The sequence below is a fragment of the Mus caroli genome, unplaced genomic scaffold (genome assembly GCF_978045245.1).
Source record: "Mus caroli unplaced genomic scaffold, Mus_caroli_1 scaffold_20, whole genome shotgun sequence".
Classification (NCBI taxonomy): Eukaryota; Metazoa; Chordata; class Mammalia; order Rodentia; family Muridae; genus Mus; species Mus caroli.
Genome location: NW_028227275.1, coordinates 24,183,128 through 24,192,507, shown reverse-complemented (window position 1 = coordinate 24,192,507; position 9,380 = coordinate 24,183,128). Strand labels below are relative to the sequence as shown.

The following is a 9,380-nucleotide window of genomic DNA, read 5'->3' as shown; positions in this document are numbered from 1 at the left end:
GGCAGTATCCAGGCAGGCATGGTGCTGGAGAAGGAGCTGAGAGTTCTGCATCTTGTTCCAAAGGGAACCAGGAAAAGACTGAATCTGTCAGGCAGCTAGGAGGAGGGTCTCCATGCCCACCCCCACAGTGACATATGTCCTCCAACAAGGCCACACCTCCTCCAAGAAGGCCACACCTACTAATAGTGCCATTTCCTAGCCAAGCATATTCAAACCATCACAGAAGGAAAGTATTTATTTCTCTTTACTTGTTATAATCCATCATCAAAGGATGTTGTGATGGCTTGCATATTCTTGGTGCAGGGAGTGGCACAATTAGAAGGTGTGGTCCTGTTGGAGTAGGTGTGTCTCTGTGGGTGTGGGTTATAAGACTCATCCTAGCTGCCTGGAAGTCAGTGTTCTGCTAGCAACCTTCAGATAAATGTAGAGCTCTCAGCTCTGCCTGCACCTTGATGATACTGGACTTAATCTCTGAACCTGCCAGCCAGCCCCAATTAAATGTTGTTTTTATAAGATTTGCCTTGGTCCTGCTGTCTGTTCACAGCAGTAAAACTAAGACAGAAGTCAAGGCATGAATTCAAATAAAAACCCAGGAGTCAGGAACTGAAGCAGAAACAAGGGAAGAATGCTGCTTACCGGCTTGCTCTGCATAGCACACTCAGCTTGCTTTCTTATATAACCCAGGCCTACCTGTTCAGGGGTAACACTTCCCACAGTGGGATGTGGGCCCTCCCAAGTCAATTGAGAAAATGCTTACAGAGAAGGCCCACAGACTTTGTGTTAACTTGACAAAAACTAACCAGCACAGATGCCTTTTGTTTCTTTTCTTACTTAATTGACCTGACTAGAGCCTCTAGGACATTGTTGAAAACAAGTTTCAAGAGCATACATCCTTGTTTTATCTCTGAGGGAAAATTCAATTTTTCACCATGTGGCATGGGGGGTGGCTATGTGTTTTCCATAGATGTACCTGGCAGGTAAAGAAGAACCCTTCAAGCCATTAGAGGTGGCATACACCTTTAATCTCTGCACTCAGGAGGCAGACATCTCTGAGTTGGAGGACAGCCTGATTTACAGAGTGAGTTCCAAGACAGCCAGGAATACACAGTGAAACCCTGTCTCGAAAAAAGCAAAAACCAACCACATACACATACACAGAGAGAGAGAGAGAGAGAGAGAGAGAGAGAAGAAGAAGAAGAAGAAGAAGAAGAAGAAGCAGCAGCAGCAGCAGCAGCCGCCGCCGCCACCACCTTCAAGGCTGGAGAGATAGATGGCTCAGAGTAGTAGAATATTTACCTTTCCCATGGGGGACCCAAGTTGGGTTCCTAGTACCCACTTGGTGACTTAGAACCACATTTAACTCCAGAACTTGACACCCTCTCTGGCCTCCTCAGGCATTGCACACATAGGGCACAGACATACATGCAGGGGGAACTCCTATACCTGTAAAATGAATGGAAGAAAGGATGGAAGGAAAAAGAAGAAAGACAGACAGAAAGATAAGCCCTCCTCCTAATTGTGGGGTCCGGTTTTCTCCCTTTCAATAGCTAACTGGGACTGAAAATAATAAATTAGTAAATTTGACTTTGGTTTCCAGAGCGTACATTTAAAAACTTATGTATGGACAGCAAGGTGCAAATGTGGAGATCAGCAGACAACTTGCAGGTGTCAGTTCTTTCTTTCCTGATGGGGAGCCCACCTGCTCAGAGGAGACGGGGGCATGAGGGAAGGGCTGTGGAAGGGGGGCAGTGAGCAGGATGTAAAGTGAATAAGTTACAAAAAAAATCTGAATACTGCCTGCTTTTTCTAACTTTTCAGCAAATTATCTCCAAACTGTTTGAATTCTGGGTAGCTGCAGTCTGTGTTTTTCTAAACTCTATCTTCTCCCTTTAACAGTCTATTTTTACTTCTGCATGGCACCTCCTGTTCCAGGTTCACTGGCATCATTAGGCCTCTCAACAGAGGCTCTATCTAGCTGCCTCTGAATGGGGCACTCTGAATGTTGGTGAGAGTCTAAGATTAACAGAGGGCTGTGGAAATAGCACACCTTGAAAGTCAAGTTCCAGGAGCAACAAGCAACTAGTAGTCAATTTAGAGTCAAGAACTTCTCAGGAGGAAAAAACCCAAAACCCAAGCAAATGTATACAGTAAAAGAAAGCCCACGTGCTGAGAAGAGAGCCCACTGGTTCAAGTACTAGACTCAATGCCCAGGATCAAAACCCAGAACAAACCAAGAAAAACTCCTAGATCCTAAGGATTCTAACAGTTTCAGATGAAAGAAAGCAAGTCAAACGTCACTTTAATCCATATGCTATATAGGCTAATGAAAAATGAACATCTTGGGCTGGGGAGATGGCTCAGCAGTTAAGAGCACTGACTGCTCGTCCGGAGGTTCCGAGTTCAAATCCCAGCAACCACATGGTGGCTCACAACCATCTGTAATGAGATCTGATGCCCTTTTCTGGTGTGTCTGAAGACAGCTAGCTACAGTGTACTCACATAAATAAATAAAATCTTTATAAAAAATACAAAAAAAAAAAAAGAAAAATGAAAATCTTTTCATTTGCTCACTATCATTAAAGAAATGTCTGCTCAGCTCTTTTGTCCATTTTCAATTTGGGCTATTTGGGTTTATTTTTTATTTGTTTTTTGAAACAGGGTGTTGTTATGCCCAGGCTGCCTCCTGAGTGCTAGAATTACAATGCTTGCCCCAAGACTTCTGGCTAGCCTCAAATCTCTGTGTTCATTCAAGCAATCTACCTTCCTTCTATCTCCCTTGTCACAGGGCAGGGTGGGGTAAGTGCACACCACTGCGCCTGGCTACCATGCTGGAGATGCAGGAGAAGGGTGCATCATACCTGCTCAGATACAGACAATACAAATATGAATATTAAAGTGTAAAGACTAACACAATAAATATTTTTAACTGCTTAAACTTGTAAAGAAAACTATTTGGTTCTAATGTTTAATGCACACATGCTGTGGTAAATATACGACCATTAGTGCTGTCTGAGTCCAGTGCTTTTTGAACTTTGCTCATGTGCAAGGAATTTTTATCTGCAATTGCTTATGCCATTGCAATGTAAATGTTAATGCAATGGAAATGCAAATGATGTTTTCCTATTATTATGAAAATATCCTTTTTTTTTTAAAGATTTATTTATTACCATAAATAAGTACAGTGTAGCTGTCTTCAGACGCACCAGAAGAAGGCGTCAGGTCTCTTGTTGTGAGCTACCATGTGGTTGCTGGGATTTGAACTCAGGACCTTCGGAAGAACAGTCAGTGTGCTCTTACCCACTGAGCCATCTCACCAGCCCATGAAAATATCCTTGACTTCACAAGTTCTCTGGAAAAGATCTGGGGAAATTCTAGTTCTACAAGACATTTTGGGTAGCTCTATGAACACATGGCTGTTTGAAAAAGAAAATTATTTTCCATATACATTTTCTCATAAAGTTGACACTCAAGCCCATAATCCAACCACAAAAAAAGACTGATACAAGAGAGCGCTCAGAGTTCAAGGCCAGCCTGAGCTACAAAGTGAGTTCCAGGCTAGCCTAGACTACAAAGTAAAACTTGTATAAAAAGTCAAAATAGTTGGGCAGTGTCTCACACCTTTAATTCCAGCACATGGGAGGCAAAGGCAAGCAAATCTCTTGAGTTGGAAGCCAGCCTGGTCTACTGAGTGAGTTCTAGAACAGTCAAGGCTACACAGAGAAGCCCTACCTTGAGAGAAAACACACACACACCAAAACAAAATCAAAATAGCTAAATAAAATGGACATTACAGGGTTAAGTTACAGAAGGGAAAATATACTATACTGCCCTATAATTCTTTTCTTTCTGTATTGACTAGTTTGATGTCAACTTGCCACAATCTAGAGACATCAGAAAGGAGGGACTCTCAATTGAAAAAGTGCCTCCATAAGATTCAGCTGTAAGGAATTTTCTTAGTGATTGATGGGGAAGGGCCCAGCCTATTGTAAGTGCCATCCTGGGCTATGGTCCTGTGTCCTATAAAAAAGCAAGCAAGCTGGCAAGCTGTGAGGTGCAAGCCAGTAAGCAGCACCCCTCCATGGCCTCTGCATCAGCTCCTGCTTCCAGGTTCCTGCCCTTACTGCTTCTGATGATCACCTGACCCATGCAACTGTGAATCTTAAAGAACTAGTAGTGAGCAGACCAGGAATGATGGCGTATACTTAATCACCTCAGATCTAGGAACGCAGAAATTTGAGGCTAGCCTGGACTACAGAGCAAGACCTTATTAGAAAGAAAGAGGACAGTCAGTATGTAGTGGTACATGCCTTTAATCCCAGAACTCAGATGATAGAAGTAGGTATATCTTTGTGAATTTGAGGCCAGCCTGGTATACAGAGAGAAACCCTGCATCAAAACCAAACAAACAAAAATAGAGACAGCAGTCCAGGATCGCCAGTTTAGTTTCACTGAAGGGCACACTGATCAAAATTTCCAGGACAAACCTCTAACTATGAACTAACCTAATTTCCTTACACAATGTGTCTCTTTCTCACGTCAGGCCTACCCCACCCTTGTGAGTTTCCATCTCTCCTAAGGGCAAAATTCCTAACACAAGCCTGTGGACTCTTCATTACGGGTCACTTGAACTTTAGGGATCAAAGTTACTTTAAAATCTCTTTGTTTCAATGCTTTTATTTATCAAAGCACTTTCCTCCTGGGGCACTTACACATGTTCTTTGGCCTGAGTACTCTTTCCTCTCTTTTCTAGTTAATGACTGCTCTTCTTCTGTCCTTAGTATTCTAGACAATTCCTCAGAAAAGCTTGCCCTGGCCTCCCTGTCAAACCCCTAATTATAATTCCTTGTAAGTGCTCAATTCCAAGTTACCATTTCGGATGCTTCTCCCACCAATCAGTAGACCTCACAAAGGCAGAGTGGACTTGGTTTTACTTCTCACTGTATTCCCACTGCTGCGTGACTTCAAGGCCTTTTCATTATATCATACATCCTCAGACAAACATATTTTCCCACTTAGGCAACAGAAACCTACACTTGAATCAGAGAAGTTAACTCCTGTCTTTAAATCTTTTCATTTAAATCCAGGCCCAAACTCTTCTCTGTCTAATCTTAAGTGACATATCCCATGTCAAGACATTCTTTTTAACATGGCAGCCCACATGGGTCTTCTACAAACTTGTGAGTTCCTTTGTATTTCTAGGCTAAGCTGGTGACTTTGCACACACTGCCACATTATCATTGCATAATGTTTTATGTCTGCGTACCTTTTCATTTAGTAAGCACAAACATTTTCTGAGCTCCTAGAGGGTAATTACAGTTTAATTTGCTATTCTAGTGCCCATTTACATTATGAATTCTCTGGGCACATCTGCTGAAGGAATTAACAAAGAACTTCCCATAGCCTGAAATGAGGGCTCCGCCCACAGCTTATCGCTAACCTTGGCAATTGACAGTTCTTTGGAGGATGCCTGAAGATGTTAGATTATTTCTCTGAAAAACCTTCATTACCCTTTTTGGCAGACAGTTCAAAACAAGTGTGATAGAAGAACATTAAATCATTCATTATTCTACATTTCTGGATATATTTAGAATAGTTCATAACCAAGTATTTTTAAATAGAGAATATTAACATATTCTATAACTCTTAAGATTAATCCACATTGTCAATTCTTATTCTTCCCATCTATGGCATGGAAAATCTTTTTATATTTTCAGTAAATTAATTTCTGCTAAAACTATAGCAATGGGCAAAAACCAATGTCTATAGTCATGCTGGTTACTGCCATGGCTGACTACCATTCACCACAAATTATCTATGTACGAAATACATTTATATTGTTTCTGATGGTGGGCCAGCATACATTTGACAGCGCTTGTCGTGGTGGTCAGAGGACAGAGTAGGGTGTGATGGGCCATCCCTACAGATCTCTGGCAAAAGGATTACCTCCAGTAAAAGGACATCGTAGGTTACATAGACCAGCCTAGACTCCAGGGTGAAACCCAATCTTTAAAAAGGAGGAGGGGGCAGGCATGGTGGACCACACCTATAATCCACAATTCAGGAAGCGAGGGAAGAGGGCTTCAGCAAAATGGAATACAACCTAACCATCTAGTGAGTTACATGCCAGCCAGGACTACGTAGCAAGATCCTGCCTGAAAAGAAGTACTAGTATGTATGTGTGTGTGTGTATGGGGTTGGGGGGGGGGGTGAATGATGACAAACCAACAGAAGCTAGAGAGATGGCTCAGCTGTTAAGAGAGCTAACTACTCATCTTGAGGACGAGGCTCGATTCCCATTACCCATGTGATGGCTTGCAACTATCTGTGACCACAGTCTCAAGAGATTTAATGCCCCTTTCTGGACTCTGTAGACACTGCATGCATGTAATACAAAAACATACATGCAAGCAAAACATTCATACACATAAGAATAAATCTATTTTTTTAATTAAAAAAGAAAAGAAAACCAACAAGAGAAGAGCTGGTCATAGGAGCTGGTGACCTGAAATCCTATCACTTGGCAGATGCAGGAAAATCATGATCTAGATCACACTTTACTTATGTTCCAGGCCGACTGTGCTATGTAAGATCCTCAGGCAAACATACAAAACAACATTTAAAAAAAAAAATCTAAGAAGAAATGGGAATTCCCCTTAATATAAACCACAAAGCTAAATGGACATGGTGTCAGCCTATATCCCATATGGTTAACTGCTTAAAAGAGAAACACACACTAGAAGCAGGCTTGCATAGCACACGAAGCAAAAAAAATAATAATAAGTTAAATATTACACACCCTGCTTAATCTACTCATTTTCCTTCCAAAGGTTGGCGGCCTATTTCTCTTTCCATGAGAAGGAGTATTAATTATAGTATCCTAAAATATTTCATGAAACCATGCTTCTAGAGGCTTGTCTTAGTCAGGGTTTCTATTCCTGCACAAACATCATGACCAAGAAGCAAGTTGGGGAGGAAAGGGTTTATTCGGCTTACACTTCCATATTGCTGTTCATCACCAAAGGAAGTCAGGACTAGAGCTCAAGCAGGTCAGGAAGCAGGAGCCGATACAGAGGCCATGGAGGGATGTTCTTTACTGGCTTGCTTCCCCTGGCTTGCTCATCCTGCTCTCTTATAGAACCCAAGACTACCAGTCCAGAGATGGTCCCACCCACAAGGGGCCTTTCCCCCTTGATCACTAATTGAGAAAATGCCTTACAGCTGGATCTCATGGAGGCATTTCCTCAACTGAAGCTCCTTTCTCTGTGATAACTCCAGATGTGTCAAGTTGACACAAAACTAGCCAGTACAAGGCTCTAGATATAAAGTACTTGTAACCCAAGCATAAAAACCCAAGTTCCAGCCCCTAGTACCCACACAAAGGCCATGTGTACCTGTGGCATCTACAATCCTAGCCCCAGGGAGGACAAGGGTAGGCAAATCTCTGGCCAGCTGGTTTAGGTAACCAACAAGCTCTGGGTTCTTTGAGAAAGCCAGTCTGGAGAACAATAGATCAATCTACCCAAAGCTGACCTTAGACTTCTGCACACATACGTGTACCCTCCCCCCCAAAAATAATAAAAATAGCCTTGTTTGTTGGTACAAGCCTTTAATCACAGGAGACAGAGGGAGGCAAACTTCTGAGTTCAAGCTCAGCCTAGTGTACCTAGTGAATTCCAGGGCTGCACGGTGAGAACGTGTCTCAAAATAAATAAATAAACATAAAAATGCATATTTCAGAAATTGGAGGTCGAATAAATTTATGTATTTTATTTATTTATCCTGACCATGTACACACTAATACAAAAATAGATTTACACAGGTAAGAGCTGGTTGTAAAAGAAATCTACCTTAAGCAATAATTTTGAAAGCCTTTCAACGGTTCTGGGTGTGGTGGGCCATACCTATATAATTCCAGATCTGGAGAGCTCTATGCAGGAGGATCTCCGAGTCCAGTCATCCCTGTGCTGCAGATACAAAAACTCAAACAAAAGTAGCTTTGATGGTTACTGTTTTGGGATAGGATCTCTCTCTGTAACCCGGACTGATTTTGAATCTGTGAAGACCCTCCCAGATCTGCTGGCCATGCCTACGCAGCTTTTTGTGTGTCCTTTTGAGCGAGAGTCAAACTAATTAGTATTAGAGGTTGACCTTGAACTCCTAATCCTTCTGCCTCCTCCTCTCCTGTGCTGGGGTTACGGGATTGGACGCCTACCATATCCTTGATTAATTGATTGATTATTTATTTACTTAATCTAGGCTACTCTGGAATTCATTATACAGACCAGATAATCCTTCTGTCTCAGTTTTCCAAGTCTGGGATTATAGGCCTGAGAAACCATTCCAGGCTCAAATTTAAAGAAACATTTTCATTTAAAGAAACAGCAAACGTTTTGTAGAAAAAAAACAAAAAACAACAAAAAACAAAAACCCGTAGGCACAACCAACGGAAAACTAGCAAAACATCCCACCAATCACAGCGCTAAACAACGCCACAGGTCGTCCAAATTACGCATCGGTTTAAGTCAACAACAGCTCTTTTCCCCGCTCCAAAGCTATCCCTTCCGGCGGCGTCAGAGAAGACAGAGGCGTGATTTGTGACTTCTTCCCTTTTTGATCCCTCGCCCCGGACCCACCTGCTTAGAGGTGTCAAGGAGCCTAGGAATGGTTCACGGTGACCAGCTGCGGAAAGAAACAAACACTCCTGACAACCCACAGCTGAGCAAGCAAGGGCTGTTTATTCAGCAGCGCGTCCCTTTTGGAGGCTGCCCGCAAGCCCTCGAAGGCTGGGCGACAGCACCAGAACCGAGAAGGTTCCTGGACAGGCAAAGTGGTTGCTCGCGTCCCACCCCCATGCTCTCCCATGTCCCCAACACACACACAGAGACGCCGGTGCGAACACTCGGGTTACCCACACGCCCCTCCAGAGCAGCCCCGCACTAAGCCACCCGTCCCGCCCCGAAGATGGGCTCTGACGCGGCCGAGGCTGACCCGAGCGCCCGGCCTCGCGCCGCCGCGGCCCGGCGTGCTTGACCCGGCCCAGAAACTGGCCCTCCACGCCGCCACCCCTCACCTGGCTCTGTCCCACCTGAGCGCGAGAGCTGAGGGGACAAGACGCGGAGAAGGGGCGCTGACCTTGTTGCTACTGACAGCGGAGCGCCACATGCTGCCGCTTCCCGGACAGCGGCCCGAAGGACATTTTTTTTTTCCCCCTGGAGGAAGGAAACGGGAGGGCGCCGGCCCGGCGGCGACGGGCACGGCGGCGGGGGTCCCGGCGGGCTGTGCAGCCTCTAGCGGGGACGGTCCGAGGACTACATCTCCCAGGCTGCTCCGAGCCGCCCCTGCGTCGTGACCCCGGCGCGCACGGAGGCGGCGACTCTTAC

General features: G+C 44.1%; 1 protein-coding gene across 3 annotated transcripts in view; it reads right to left on the bottom strand.

The window, feature by feature from the left end:
• Nucleotides 1-9,380, bottom strand: part of Cpeb3 (cytoplasmic polyadenylation element binding protein 3) — a 184,791-nt gene that overhangs the window by 175,311 nt on the left and 100 nt on the right. The window contains exon 1 of one of the 3 annotated variants that reach the window (XM_029472532.2): nucleotides 9,133-9,341. The exons of 1 other annotated variant lie outside the window; for it this stretch is intronic. The gene's annotated coding sequence lies outside the window, so the exon portion shown is untranslated. Of the gene's footprint in view, nucleotides 1-9,070; nucleotides 9,342-9,380 lie in introns of those variants that run through there. One more of the 3 variants, XM_029472531.2, reaches the window with a different exon arrangement.